Genomic DNA, 16,011 nt, shown 5'->3' on the forward strand with positions numbered 1-16,011 from the left:
CTCGGTAAGACGATTTCAAATTCAAACAATAGAGCTCAACCCCTGATGACTGCTCAATTCATTTATGGTCCCTTGCACGAAAATACACAGGAGTAAAAGTAAAAACTTCTGAACAATGCTTGCCTGAGCTGTGGAGTTGCTAGAGGCTCATTAGACGTGTTCCCCTAAGAGACATTTTAATTACAAGGCAGTGAAAGCTGTGTTGCATTCCAACACGTACACGAGTGCCGCACAGGCTCTTTCTGTCATGTCAACCGTTGGCTTCCCTGCGTGGGTCAGTGAACGTTGCTCTAATGCATGCTGACATCAGCACTAAAGACGTCCAGTCAGTCCGGCCGCTTGCGTTGTGTGCACATTGCGTGCATTGCATGTGCAGTCAGTGACTATTGATGCAACTGCTCGGCATCTTTAACACCGGTTGTTTTTGTTGACAATAAACACAACAAAAAACAGAAACGTGCAACATTGATGGCCGCAGTGATACGTCCCCGCACCACACCGGCTAGCTACTGGCCAGCTAGCTGGCTAAAATGCCTACAAAAGTGCATTTTTCCTTCAGGTTTGACTATGAAGTCGATCAGATTTGTACAACCCGGAAGCTTTCAAACATTCTTTCGTGGAAAACTACCAACACGGCAAATTCTTTTTGCTAATCACAAACAATAAGTTCATCAGAGACTATGACTGATGCATGGATCTATACATGCACCACTACCCATTAACCATTGTGTCAGGAAATCATTATTTATGTCCTAAGCTGGTTATGCTAACTTCTAACTCAGGGGTCTCAAACTCAATTTACCTGGGGGCCACTGGAGCTAGGGTCTGGGCGAGGATGGGCCGCATCAGGTTTTCCAAAAAAAACAAAACAAAAAAAAAAAACGCATTTATTAAAAACAGAAAAATGAATAAACTTTGCTTTGGTTCCGATTTTCTACAATAAAAGCTCTGTTAAAACATTCCACTGCTCCAATATCTTACTTTTTATTTTTCTACACAAAATAAGATCAAGAATAAAGAAAATCAATCAATCAGTAATAAATAAATATAACAATAATAAAACGGCAAATAATAAAAACTTAAGAAACCACATATAGTTGGTGGGAAGACAAATTATTTTTTTCAGATTAAAATGAACAAAGCATTATTAGAGCCCTGTAGACATGACAAAACACGACTATAGTCACATTTATACTCTTTTTATTTACAACATATTGCGCAACTGCAGGGTCTTGAGACACATGCTAACTCGCAAACTAGAGAGCTAGCGACCTAAACGGTAGCCTCCAAGTTATTTCCTTTAAACTTAAAAAAAGCCAAAAACTTACCACTTCCACACGGATCGGGAGGATAACTATTAACAGTTATTTAACCTTTAACATGAACATTAATCAAACGTAATAATTTTTTCTGGGTACATGATACCATACAGCATCCATATCAAACTTGCGCGAGCCGTACTAACATTAAACTTTCATATCAAGGCGGGGGCCTAGAAATAGTGTCCTGCGGGCCACATTTGGCCTGCGGGCCGCATGTTTGAGACCCCCGCTCTAACTTAATGCTTCTAAAACTGTGGCCATCGCTCCTCCGAGAAGTCCTTTGTTTGCCCCAAACGCCCCCTTAGCATGCAGATGTGATTAGCTAACGTCATTGCTGCGGCAGGACGGTTTCTCTCTGCCGGAGTCGCACAAACGTGGCATTCCCGGGGAAAATCAAATTATAGAGCCATTAATTTGTCTTGGTAATCCCGCCTGTCAGCTGCTGGGGAGAAGTAATCTCCCAGGACTGCGTTCATCAAGTGTGCGACGACGCCAGTCCAAGTGAAGCGTTATCTAATTAACAGCAGAGGCCAGAGTGGCTGGGATTTACATCTGGCCCCCCCCATCACCTGCAACCCAAACCCTAACGGGGGTGGCGACGTACGGTAGATGTTGGATTTATACACATCTGAAATATAATCCCTGGTGATTCCCTGCTTTGCAGATCCTCGGAATTAAAAAGTAATCATATTCCGCTCATTTTTTTACAGGCGTTTTAACTGTAGCTACTGATTCCCGGGAAACTCCTACGAGCACAGATTATTAATAGTGCCGCGCTAAAGGGACGTGCAAGAAATTATTTTTTTCCAAGCACAGTGTCGATGCGTAGCGTTGTGGTGGGAATGTAAACCTTGAACGGCAGCAAAAAGCTGCACCGACAGCAACTTCGGGCCGGTTTGCGTGTACAGTAGCCTTGGATGTTTAGAAAGGCACCAACAAATAAAATGTATTATTATTATTAAGATTAAGATTTAGATTAAGATTAAGATTAGCCTTTATTCGTCCCTCAGTGGGGAAATTTGTATTGCACAGCAGCAAGAGTACAGAGTCAGTTAAGCAGTACAAAATACACAATATAGAAAAATAAACAATACAAGCAACCCAAGTATTAACAAAAATTAACAGTTTTTCCCAGAGTTATATACAATACAGTATGTAGATAATATGAAACGAGATGAGATACATAACCAGTCTATACACTGAGATCTTGTTAGAGAGTTAATATGAGGCATTATGGAAATACAGTAAACCTCGGATATATCGGATTCAATTGTTCCCACTGGTTTTGTCCGATATAAGCGAAATCCGTTATATGCGTATACCGGAAAATGTCCGTTTTACGCATATATCGGATTTATATCCGGTATATGCGTAAATCGGATTTCATCCGTTATAAAAAGGCACTTCCTTGACTATGTTTCCAATGTACCTGGACACGCAGGCAACGCTGCAAACGCTGCAAATGACGTCGTATAGCGGCCTGTCACGATTCGGCGAATCGGAGCGCCATGATGCGGCCATCCGATATATGCGAGGGAAATTTAATGGAAATGCATTGGAACGGGACTGGAGATTTTGTCCGAAATAGGCGAAATCCGTTATAAAAAATCCGATATATGCAATGAATTTTTATTGGAAATGCATTACAGAAAAATTGGTTCTTTTTTATCTGTCCGTTGTGAGCGAATTTCCGATATATCCGAGTCCGATATATCCGAGGTTTACTGTACTTCACATAGAACTTAGTATACTGATTATTATTGATTATTGATTGATTATTATTATTATTAGTTAAGGCAAGGTAATGTAACACATAGCCCCAGCGAGACAGTGACAGCCTTCGATTTGGAGTTACAGGTTGTACGTTGGGTATGCGGTGATCTTACCCCTTCGTGGTCACCATGACTACGTTGTCCATAAACAAAAATAGCAACAATTTGGGGAACACCACAGATTGCACGGTCAAAACAATCATACGTCCGGTGGTGTCGGAGATGTCAGGTGGAGTTCACAGAAATCTTTGACGGTAAAAATATGTAATGCTGTGGAAGAAGGTGGCTAGCATTCAAGGCATTGTTATTGTTACGTGCAATCGCACTGCTGTTTTCTGGGATAGGGCATGCGGGATGTTTGTTAGTTTTAGTTCTTACCGTGAAGAAAACTCAAAGCGAGGTCACTGTTTGTAGCTGATTTGTAAAAATGTGCAAATACAAAAGTCTCAAGCTAATTAGTCAGAATGAAATGGCCGATTGTGACACAAAGAAGCGACGTAATTAAAGACTACATCAGCTACGCCTCTCTCATCACACCAATAGCGTTGGAAACCAAAAAAAAAAAATCTCATTTTGAAATATTAATTTTCCGCTTGATTAGATTGGAAACTGATGGGGAACTTAAGGAGTAATTAGCCATCAATAATGTGGCAGCGCGGCGAGAAAAGGAAGACCGCTGCTTGTCTGTGGGTTGAAGGACGGTGGCGTCACGGCAGCTGAAAGACGACATCGTCTCACCCCGCTCTTCTCTTTGTGTCTTTTGTTGCCATGTCAACGCTTGTCAAAGCCATGTCACGCCGCCTTGCCAAAGGCGCTTCCTCCGCACGTCTTGCAGCATCTTCACATTTTTTATCATCCGGTCAAATGAATGAAATCATGCAAACCAAATCATCCAAAGCGCCTGCAACGCGTCACATGCGTGAAATTTTGACATCGGATGAAAAAACAGCCACTGCATCTCATCGTTCCTTCCAGTGAGTTTGGCCGTTTGTTGTTATTTAGGTGCCGTCAAACGACCCCTGGCTGCGGATGATTGGCACACGGCGAGCGGTAATTTGTCACATCGCGCTACTCTGCACTATTCAGTTATACGAAGCAACACTGTCAGGTGGAAAAGGACTGGCCTGGCACCTGACAGCCTCCCTTTTAACAACAAAATCAAACGACACCTCGTCTCTGACACAAAGCGGCAAAGAGTTTTCTCGAAGATCAGCTGGCAACTGCTTGAAAACCGAGGACTCGTTTGAGGAGATTCCCGGCGACTTTTTCTCTCATGCTTGGAACCCTGCGGCGGCCATGCAGCGAATATGTTGTCACCTTCTGCTCTCGCATCATCTTGTGCGCTTCCGAGCAGCGCCCTCATCATGGTGAGGTGATTGGAAATTGCGATTAATCATGATTAATCACTCATGAATCATGATTAATCATGATCTGACTGCTCTGATTCAAGTTTGTTCCTCCTGGTGTGCACAAGCTACACTTCCATCTACTTTTTAAAAGAGGATACATAAAATTGGTTCGGGTTACGGGTACCGTAGTGGTCTTGACAAGCAGATAGTGATCAGTTTAGTATCATTCAGAAAAAACAATAAAAAAATTATCATAATAAATTACATTGAAAAATAATGAAAACAACAAATCAAATACTTTGACAGCAGTCAGCTAACAAATCATTCAAAATCAATAGGGTGCTTGCTTCAAACGACCATATGGAAATGCCTTTCAGGACACTCAAGAAAAGTAACGTACACACGGATATGGATTTTTTTCACCGGCGCTACATGATGCCTGTCATGCTCAGGCCACACACGTCATTCAAAATCAATAGAGATCTTTGGCAAAACTGGACAAGAAAAAAAAAGCCTAAAAAGCTCCCTTGAGGTCTGTAAAATGTCATGGAACACGGCTCCTATTTGTCCCTTTGTGTCATTCAAGCGTAAAAAGAAGTGAACCGCTGCTGCTCTTAGGACGTGGAAACACTAAAAGCACAGCCTCGGCCTTTGATGACGACTGAGGAAGTCATCTGGGATTTTTGACTTTAGTAGTCGTAGTAGTTGTTTACAATTAGCATAAATGTTTTAAGGCTGTAATTCCACACAGAGTTCAAATATTAGAATTTTAAGGGTCAATCCACTAGATTGGACACAATAAGTTATGAAGTGACTCATCATATTCACTGCTCTGATCGTGCTTTGTCTTGGTGCCGTTCGGTTGTAGCGTTTTTGTATCCTCGTTCAAACATATTCCTCCTGCTCGTCCTACTCCTTCAACCCACGATTCATTCAAACGGCTTTGCTTCTGCTTCTGTTGTTTATTGGTGATTAGCAAGCAGCTCGAGCAGTTTACTCGTAAAGGAGACGATGGTCGACAGTCAATCAGGACACAGAATGGGCGGGTTCTCCCTTAGCCAATAAGGACTGTCGGCCGGCTCGTCTTCAGCATGAGTATACAACACGCTCTACTGGTAGTAAATACAATACCAAACATACAACAGAGCCCAGGTAGAGCGCTCTAATACACCACAAGGACAGAGTAGCTAAAAACATGGCGCATGTGATGGTCATAAGTGTACATTTGACATATGAATCTTTATATTAATTATGCTGCATTGTGCATTATGCTGTTTTTATTAAATACATGTAATAATTACACAATTGATAATAATTGCATTTTTTCTTGACTTTTCAATGTAGACGTTGTTGGTCTACTAAGAAAATAAACCAGGGGTCTCAAACTTGCGGCCCGTGGGTCAAATGCGGCCCGCAGGATCCTAGTTTGAGGCCCCCGCCTTAATAGTTTGATATGGATGCCGTATGGTTTCATGAATCCAGAAATGACAGACACACCGGACACAATTGACGCGATTTTGCCCCGCCCATACGCGAAAAGTGTTGGTTTTTTTTAAACCTGATGCGGCCCAGCCTCACCCAGACCCTAGCTCCAGTGGCTCCCCGGTAAATTGAGTTTGAGATCCCTGTAATAAACCATGGTGTGCCTTATGCCAAATGTTTAGTGAATGGGCCGCCAATCATGGGGTCAAAAAAGGGGACAGGGAGCTGTTTAGCAAGTTGTACCATGGATTGCTCCCAGTTGAGCCCACCTTCCCTTGGGTGTCGGCATCCCATCACATAAGCGGAGCAGTGCAAGGGCTGCAATGAGCTCTCGGGAGTGACACGCAATCAACGTGGAGCTTCTGAAGATGTACAGGGGAGAAAATGAAGCTGGCCAAAAGGATAGGGGAGGGTCTTTACACAAAGGGGTCGTTACGCCTCATTTCTCCGTCCCGTGCTGCCAAAACAGCCTCGCACACACTACAGTGGTTTTAATTAGGCCCTGCGCACACCGCCTACCCGCCTCAAGCACTTTGCAACTTTGGGCAACGGCCCTGCAGGGGGGATGCGGGAAGCTGAGGGATGCTGGAATATGTGGATGAGTGGGTGGAGTGTGTGTGTGTGTGTGTGTGTGTGTGTGGCTCACCTTGAACTCACGGCAACGTGGGGAGTTTTATACGCAGCCACATGGATAATGAGCAGCTGGAGTTTTGGTGATTTCCTGCGAGAGGGACATAAAGGGGAATCAGCAGTCTTCAGGAGTCATTATATTGCTGCTGTCACTGCATTAAAAGTAGCGGTCACTTCACACCAAAAAACTCCCTGACAAGAAGGAGCGAGCGTGGAAACTCCCTGCAGGCACGTTTTGGTTTAAACCAGGGGTCTCAAACTCAATTTACCTGGGGGGGCACTGGAGCTAAGGTCTGGGCAAGGCTGGGCCGCATCAGGTTTCCCCCCCCCAAAAAAACGCATTTATTAAAAACAGAAAAATATACAAACTTTTTCAGTGCTTTGGTTCCGATTTTCTACAATAAAAGCTCTGATAAAACATTCCACTGTTCTCAAATATTTTTATTTTTCTACACAAAATAAGATGAAAAATAAATAAACAAATCAAGAATAATCAGTAATAAATAAATATAATAATAATAAAAAAACTGCAAATAATAAAAACCACATATAGTTGGTGGGTAGAAAAAATATTTTTTTTCAGATTAAAATGAACAAAGCATTATTAGAGCCCTGTAGACATGACAAAACACGACTATAGTCACATTTATACTTTTTTTTAATTTACAACATATTGCGCAACTGCAGGGTCTTGAGACACATGCTAACTCGCAAACTAGAGAGCTAGCGACCTAAACGGTAGCCTTCAAGTTATTTCCTTTCAACTTAAATAGCCAAAAACTTACCACTTCCACACGGATAGGGAGGATAACTATTAACAGTTATTTAACCTTTAACATGAACATTAATCAAACGTAATAATTTTTTTCTGGGTACATGATACCATACAGCATCCATATCAAAACATTAAACTTTCATATCAAGGCGGGGGCCTCAAAACGAGTGTCCTGCGGGCCACATTTGGCCCGCGGGCCGCGTGTTTGAGACCCCTGGTTTAAACAAAGACCAGCTTGCAGACGCATTTCCGCATTAACCCAATGGCGGCATTGGCCAGTAAAAGCGGGATTGACACGGAAATTCACACATGAATGAAATGCCGTCATCATAAAGAGAAGGTTCGTTCATGGAGAAGGTTTCTCCATCGTGGTGGAATCTCAACACAAACACAAGCTAAGCACGTCGACATGGTGACCTGAAACAGCAGCCAAAGTGGACAGAAACTCTCACGCCGCACTAAACTAATATCTTACACGTGATCGTATGCGTTGGAGCTGTAATTGATTTCTACTTTGGCAATCAATACTGGTTAGTGGTTGTACGGCCGATAAGGATGTTAAAATGTGACCTAAAAAACATTTGGACCCTGGAACCGATTCTTTCTCTTTTATTTCCTGTGGGAAAAAGTGCTTTGAAATGGAAAAGCGTTTCCATTAAAGTCAACACATCCCTCCGTCACAAGACGCTAATGAACAGGCGATTGCTCTGTTCCCACGTTCCACCAAAAGTCACACTCCCAGGCCCGTAATGGATGTTCTCAGAGTATCCAGGAGGGATGGAGGAATGGCGCCTTGAATTAATCATGGTGGCGGCGAAGATGACAGATGACGAAGGTTAACACGAGGCAGGAAGCCAGTCGTGGAAGTCGCTAAAGTGAGCGCAACGTTGAGCTCAGGTGCGGCTGAAGCTGACCTAGCAAGTATGGCCGTGCAGTGGTATTGATCGCTCCGCTCTGCCGATAAATAAAAGCAGGATATTGACGGAGCGTTGATTTGATTGTGGTTGGTCACTGACGTGCGTGTTTGTGAAAGTGCCGACTTGAATCTTTCTTGCATCCAATATGAATACATTTATGTAATGTATGATAATATGAAGGTTTCATTCTCAACTCAAGGACCATTTGTTCCATTTCTCCTTGCCATTCCCACATTTTGCCCCATTTTACGCAATGCACCATTCCGCCTTAAACTATGAGTACAGTAGTCCCTCCTTTATGGCACTTCATTGCTTCCTGACAGAGATAAATGAATATCACCATATGTAGGATTCAATGTTAATAAATTGAATATCTTCATAGTTACTTAATCTGTATTTCGGCCTACCCCCCCCCCCACGGCTAACCAAGGTCATGTTGTGATAACAAATTCTCCCAAAGTTTGCTGCAACGGGACACTCTGACCTCCATTATTTCTTCATGGACACCTGTTGTTGTTGTCCCTGTCCCTGATGTCTTCAGGCCAAACACACATATATATATATACACACACGTATTCAAACACACATCCCTTCCCGCATCCAACGCCTTCGCCACTATATCGTGCCTATATCGTGACTAGACCGTGCTGGGATCTCCACCTTCCCTTTCCCCTTTGTGGCGCTAGTCTTGTGTTCATGATGTGGAAAAATGTGAAAGTGTTTACTTGTGCAAATTAGTTTTTTTTAACAGTCCCACACTGTGCTCCCCTATAAGGAGTTTAGTTTGGGGTTTCTTTTTGTTCCTCTTCATTGCCCAATCACCTCTTGTCTCACTGTATGTTGTATATGTATGGATGGATGCCTAAAGGCATCTCTCTTGCTTATGTATAGAAAACTTGCTAATTCATTTCATTTTCTACCGCTTATCCTCATGAGGGTCGCGGGGGGTGCTGGAGCCTATCCCAGCTATCTTCGGGCGAGAGGCGGGGTACACCCCGGATTGGTGGCCAGCCAATCACAGGGCACATATAGACAAACAACCATTCACACTCACATTCATACCTATGGACAATTTGGAGTGGCCAATTAACCTAGCATGTTTTTGGAATGTGGGAGGAAACCGGAATTCCTGGAGAAAACCCACGCATGCACGGGGAGAACATGCAAACTCCACACAGAGATGCCCGAGAGAGGGATTGAACTCATGTCTCCTAGCTGTGAGGTCTGTGCGCTAACCACTCGACCACCATGCAGCCCGAAAACTTCATCATGACTTTCTAAATATGGCTTTTAACATGATTAGAGCCCTGTAGACATGAAATAACACCCCTATAGTCACTGTGACACTCCTTTTAAACATTGTTTACATCAAATTGCAACTCTTATGCTGCAGCAACCCAGGAAGGAAGTTCCAGTCGTGCTTAAAATAAGCAAAAAAATACCATACGTTTTACATGTAATCATCAATCTTGTTGGAGGTTTTAGGAGGCGTTTCAGTAGCAGCCTTTCTAGGTGCAACAGGTGTGTCCCATGACGTGCTTTTTATCTGTTTGGATATCTTTAGAAGGCAAATAAAAGAGAAAGACATGTGTTGATGTCCCACATAAGGATTGGGGATGATGACAACTAGGCCAAGTTTACAAAAGCCAACAATGGCTGTGTTAGGAGAGACGTTTTAGTTTTTTTGTGGGAAACAGCTGATTGGCCCCGCCCCCTTGTGGATCATATACACAGTTGGTCGTCTGCAGGCTCGTCGTCATGCTCAGCTGCTTCCTGCCGGCATGAGCCTAATTTTTCCTGGTGCGTTCAGCTGCCTTGTTTTCGGGTTTGTTTTGTTTATATCTGGTTTAGGAGTTGCAGTGATGTTGGTCGGTTCACCTCACTGTCCTTTTTCTTTGTTTGGGCCGGCGCTTCAGGACCTCTTTCACCTCTTTTTAGTTTATTCATTAATAAACCCGAGAGACTTGATTTTTCAATAAGTTACTTTGCCCTAGGTCGTAACACTGTGAAAGCATATCTTTGAATATGACCTTCATAACTCACTACTAAATGGAGAAGCACTTCCATGAGCATCTAGCATCCTTGATGTGTAGTCTTATCAGCATTGTCATGGAAATGCATGTACACGAGAACACCAGATAAGAAACAATATGCATAAAATTTCAGTCCTTTGCCGGATCCTACACAAACACTTGGGGTGTAGAAGCGATGACAACCATAGATAATATTTCATTTTGACTAAAAAAAATGGATTTAATGGACAAAAAGGCAAGGAAAGTCAGTAGTTGGAAATGATCTGAAGAGGAGGAAAAATAAAGCCAGGAGTCATTTAACAAATTGGTAGCCGTTCACCTTGAAGCGCATTATTAAAGCTTGTGGAGTGGCGAGCATTCAAATCATACACTCATCCATCTGTCAGCGTGCATCCTTTGATGTGCACTGAATCGTGCACACCTAGTCCCTGTAGAAACATCTCCAGTGTCGCATACAAGGACGTGCAAAAGATGAACGGTTTGGACCACAACGTGGCCTATAGAAACATGCTAGCGCCATCGTTCATATCAACCTTCTCCTTCAGATTCATTCATTCATTCATTTTCTACCGCTTTTTCCTCACGAGGGTCGCGGGGGGTACTGGAGCCTATCCCAGCTGTCTTTGGGCGAGAGGCGGGGTACACCCTGGACTGGTGGCCAGCCAATCACAGGGCACATATAGACAAACAACCATTCACACTCACATTCATACCTATGGACAATTTGGAGTGGCCAATTAACCTAGCATGTTTTTGGAATGTGGGAGGAAACCGGAGTACCCGGAGAAAACCCACACATGCACGGGGAGAACATGCAAACTCCACACAGAGATGGCCGAGGGTGGAATTGAACCCTGGTCTCCTAGCTGTGAGGTCTCTGCGCTAACCACTCGACCGCCGTGCCGCCCTCCTTCAGATTCCCTCAAATATATTCCACTCCGCAGGACTCTTCCTCTTCAATTCTGTCCAATGAGCATCCCACACTCGTCCACACCTGTCAACACGTTCCCCAGGAAACTACCCTATTTGACCTGCCGCCCCCACGTTTTCATCATTTACCCGCCCTTGGTGCTGTTGAAAATTCAGCTTCCCTTATTCTCCATCCTTTCTCTTCCTTTAAATGCAAGTGTTGACAAGTGTGCACTCCGTTAGGTCACGGAGAGAAATGTATACAAGAATGGGAATCAGGCACAGCCAATGAGACAATGAGGAGTCTATGTATGTATGTGAACTAGCCACACTGTTCCACAATAAGCCTCCAAAACAGACGCGGATAAGAACTTGTCAAATTTGATCAGCGATGAATTATGCATCGGCGGAATTATGCATCAGCGGCCGGTTCCAGCGTGTTCCAGCCTTCATCTCTTCATCTTCTGTCTTTGTAATCACACACTGCTGTCTGGGAAGCGCCTTCATATGAATTATGTGCATACTTTTTTGTGGGAATATGTCCTATTGTCTCACAATGCGATCCAGACAGCTTGTTTTAGCATTGTGCAGCTTGTGCCGCTCTGATCACATGGGAGCGCTGGAGCCTATCCCAGGTGTCAATCACATGGATGGTGTTTTCCTATCCATCCATCCGTGGTTGTTTGTCTATATGTGCGCTGCCATCGGCTGGCGACCAGTCCAGGGTGTACACCGCCTCTCGCCCAAAGACAGCTGGGATAGGCTCCAGCACCCCCGCGACCCTTGTGAGGAAAAAGCGGCAGAAAATGAATGAATGAATGAATGTCCTATTGTCTCACAATGCGATCCAGACAGCTTGTTTTAGCATTCTGCCGCTTGTGCTGCTCTGATCACATGGGAGCGCTGGAGCCTATCCCAGGTGTCAATCACATGGATGGTGTTTTCCTATCCATCCATTTGTGGTTGTTTGTCTATATGTGCCCTGCCATCGGCTGGCGACCAGTCCAGGGTGTACACCGCCTCTTGCCCAAAGACATCTGGGATAGGCTCCAGCACCCCCGCGACCCTCGTGAGGAAAAAGCGGCAGAAAATGAATGAATGAATGTCCTATTGTCTCACAATGCGATCCAGACAGCTTGTTTTAGCATTCTGCCGCTTGTACTGCTCTGATCACATGGGAGCGCTGGAGTCTATCCCAGGTGTCAATCCCAGGTGTCAATCACATGGATGGTGTTTTCCTATCCATCCATCCGTGGTTGTTTGTCTATATGTGCGCTGCCATCGGCTGGCGACCAGTCCAGGGTGTACACCGCCTCTCGCCCAAAGACAGCTGGGATAGGCTCCAGCACCCCCGCGACCCTTGTGAGGAAAAAGCGGCAGAAAATGAATGAATGAATGTCCTATTGTCTCAATGCGATCCAGACAGCTTGTTTTAGCATTCTGCCGCTTGTGCTGCTCTGATCACATGGGAGCGCTGGAGCCTATCCCAGGTGTCAATCACATGGATGGTGTTTTCCTATCCATCCATCCGTGGTTGTTTGTCTATATGTGCCCTGCCATCGGCTGGTGACCAGTCCAGGGTGTACGTGAAGTTAGCTGGGATAGGCTCCAGCATACCCTTGTGAGGATAAGCGGTTTAGCCCTCAGCAACAGGGATGATAGACCGGGATCATGTTAAAGCTGTCAGATAAATGATCGTCCTTTTAGATGGCAAAGCACCTTTGTGAGGTGTTCAAACCCTTGTCATTGCAAGCTGTTATTTTGAGGCGGGAAAAAGCTGCCAAAAGGATTATGTGGTGACGGCTTGACAGCAGACACGAGATCGATATGTGACTAATGCGATCGGTCTTCCACCGTGAACCACCGACTCGACACAGCAGGTTTTTTTTTCCTCCACCAAGACTCAGTGGGATCTGATGTGTGATACGCGGTGCTGTCACTCATGTGGATCCACTGTGAGGAACACGAGGCTGTCAGTAACAATCCACCATGCCGCCACCACGCACCTGCAGTTAGATCTCATGAGAACAGACCAACTCTTGTGTTTGTGAACTGTGCTCCACCTCCATCTTGCTCATGCTACTTTTCCCCATTTCCCCTATTTTTTTTTTTTTTTTGCTCCGCATTTTCCAGGAGGCGGATTCTGCTCCTGCTGAAAGTTAATGAAATTGTCACAGCACCTTAGGAAATCGCCAGCGTGTAAGCAATAACATCTGGCGAGGAGATGGCGCATGTAATGTCCGCTGAGCCTCGATACACACACATACACGCAGATGCACACGTGCCTGTTAATGAATGGAGATACACACACACACACACACACACAGACTGACATATACTGAAGCATGCATGAAAAAAGATTATACTGAAAAAATGTGAATGAATTAAGTTCTCTCATCCTGAGCACTGAGTCTTCCATCCCGGGCCTAGCGTGCTGTATACTGTTCTGCACTCCCACATTCTGTCTTTCAATCAATGTCACTGAGACAGATTCTAACAAACCCATAAAATCCACATTATTCACATTGAAAGACGACATCTTTCAATGTCTTTTCCTCTTTTTAACATATGAGTACTAATCACCAACCTATCAAACAGGTGACTGATGGCGAAAAATACACAAAAACCCATGGACATGCAGTGGCTAGACTACATGTGTCCTGCGTCATGTAGGACGCTTGCAAACACCCGTGTTGACCCGAACAGGAATACGCTTTATCCTGTACTGCTGCAGGAAACAACGCTATTCTGCAAAACCACAATGGCCTCCGTTTGGCAGCTAGCAGCTCGCTTAAATGTTGCATAAACAATGAAGCTATCAAATATAGCTAAAATAGCGATGAACATTGGAGCAACCTCCACGCTGGATTTATGTTTTTTTAAGTTAAGCAGGACAAATTTCTATGAAAAGAAATGATTGAACAGATGATAAGCCCATGTATTTGCATTATTCCAATTCATGCCTCACATTACATAAGCCAGCTGGTGTAATGGAAAAGAAGCCTTCATTGTCCAGAAGTGAGCACACCAAGTTAAGATATGCCCTAATTAGTCCCACAAGGGGAGATTCCGATTTTTACAGCAGCAAAAGTAGAGCACAAAAAAAACCCACACAGGAGCCTAGGAAGTGCAAAAACAATGTGGTACAAATGAATTTCCATACACTATTAAACGCTGCGTCCATGTTGATCGAGCCACAGGTCGATTGCACTTGTTTACTGCATGATTGTTGCACAGTTTTTTTGCAGCAATTTATATTAAGAGCAGCACGGCTCGTGGAACACAAACACAGAAGACAATCAGCATAAAGCACTAATAATAAGTAATAAAGTACAGTTTGCCCATGTGATTGGAATCGGTAACGGCCAATCACACTGGATGATCGGTACCGCAATGGGCAGCATAAAACCCTGATCTGTAATCATTATCATCAGCAGTCATGTTTGTACTTCCTGTTGGCATGCTTGCAGCCAATAAGAAAAGAAGCTGTTTGACTTGGAACTGGAGGACTTGCTTCTTTACTGTTTGTGCCTTCATTTTGATCCTGTGTTTTCGTGTGGTTTATAATTAGTCCCGCCCCTTGACTGCTAAGAGGGAGGCACCTGCATGTCATTCATTGCTAATTAATAGTGCTTTTTTTGGGAAGGACACTGCTTGGCTTCACTTCTCTTGTTTTTGGATTTTCTGTGTTGGACTTTTTGGATGTGTCTGCCAGCGTACATAATCCTCCAGGTATGCAAAACTACACTTAAATCTAATAAATAGACATTAAAAAGTAATCATATATCAGTATCATATCGGTCGCCATTTTGAACCATTATTAAGCTGTTTCTATTGTCTAGTAGTAGTTGACTCACCAGTAGTTCCTGTTTACATCCCTGCAGCCAATAAGAAAAGGGGCCTGTAGCAGTCTTAATTAGCCTGTGACACGATGTTCTATTTTTTTAAGTAAGGAGCATATCTGGTTTGAAAGTGTTTGCTCAGCAGTGCTGAGAGCAGCACATTGAAGACACACACACACCTCCACTCGCTCCTCCATTCTGCCTGACGGTGCTCCCCAGAGACAAGCTCGTCATGTCAGCACACTCCCAGACGTTTTAAACCCCGCTGACACACGCACGCAACTCAACGAGAAGCAGTAAAAAGGTGTCAAGAATGCGATATTTGATTAGTGTAGCTTTTTTTTTTTTTTTACCTGAGCTGGGTTGGCCTTTTGAGTCACTTTTCGGTTTGTTTTGAAAGAACCTCGATAGTACGATGTCACTTCCGGTTGTACTTTCTGTTCATGACGATTGGCCTTTTTTGCTGTTGTAAAACATTTTCTCCCTCCGTTAGTTACAGTCTGCTTTTATTGGTCGATTTTTTAATTTTATATGACATTTAGGTAAACTTCTGTATTAATTTGATTTATTTCCTACTCCCTGTCCGTCTTATGTCACTTCCGGTTTTATTTCCTGTTTATGATGGCTGGCTTCCCTTTCAATGTAACAACACTCCTTTCTTGATTCTCCTTTCTTGATTGCTTTTGTGAGAGTTCAATTTCCTATTTTTGTGCTCTTTTTGCTAATTCCTGTCCTGCTGCCGCTCATTAGCTCATTTTAAGGCCGATAACATTAAAAATAGCTCTGATAACTGTTCATTTTAAAAATAATAACGATTCAATGAGGCTGTCTTCTACTAGTTGTGATGCTAACAGCCTGACGTTCCCCTGAGCTTACTTGGAAGCAAACATTCACTTCTGGAGGAACACATTTGCTAGTTCCAAATTTTCCTTCCAATGAGGAGGAGACCAAAACGAGGACAAAACCATCCGCAAGTGGTT

The 16,011-nt window shown here is 43.7% G+C and overlaps 1 protein-coding gene and 1 long non-coding RNA gene across 5 annotated transcripts in view; one reads left to right on the forward strand and one right to left on the reverse strand.

Moving 5' to 3' along the window:
• Nucleotides 1–15,430, reverse strand: part of LOC131107465 (uncharacterized) — a 48,375-nt gene extending 32,945 nt beyond the window's left edge. Inside the window, exons 1-2 of the long non-coding RNA XR_009120260.1 lie at nucleotides 15,385–15,430; nucleotides 6,572–6,646 (exon numbers count right to left, since the gene is read on the reverse strand). This is a non-coding gene — a long non-coding RNA (uncharacterized LOC131107465). The remainder of the gene's footprint in view (nucleotides 1–6,571; nucleotides 6,647–15,384) is intronic.
• LOC131107463 (MAM domain-containing glycosylphosphatidylinositol anchor protein 2-like) overlaps nucleotides 14,715–16,011 on the forward strand; it is a 166,612-nt gene continuing 165,315 nt past the window's right edge. For 2 of the 4 annotated variants that reach the window (XM_058057536.1, XM_058057535.1), the window contains exon 1: nucleotides 14,715–14,921. The gene's annotated coding sequence lies outside the window, so the exon portion shown is untranslated. The remainder of the gene's footprint in view (nucleotides 14,922–16,011) is intronic. The other 2 variants (XM_058057537.1, XM_058057538.1) reach the window with 2 other exon arrangements.

Source organism: Doryrhamphus excisus, chromosome 19 (genome assembly GCF_030265055.1).
Source record: "Doryrhamphus excisus isolate RoL2022-K1 chromosome 19, RoL_Dexc_1.0, whole genome shotgun sequence".
NCBI classification, from domain to species: Eukaryota; Metazoa; Chordata; class Actinopteri; order Syngnathiformes; family Syngnathidae; genus Doryrhamphus; species Doryrhamphus excisus.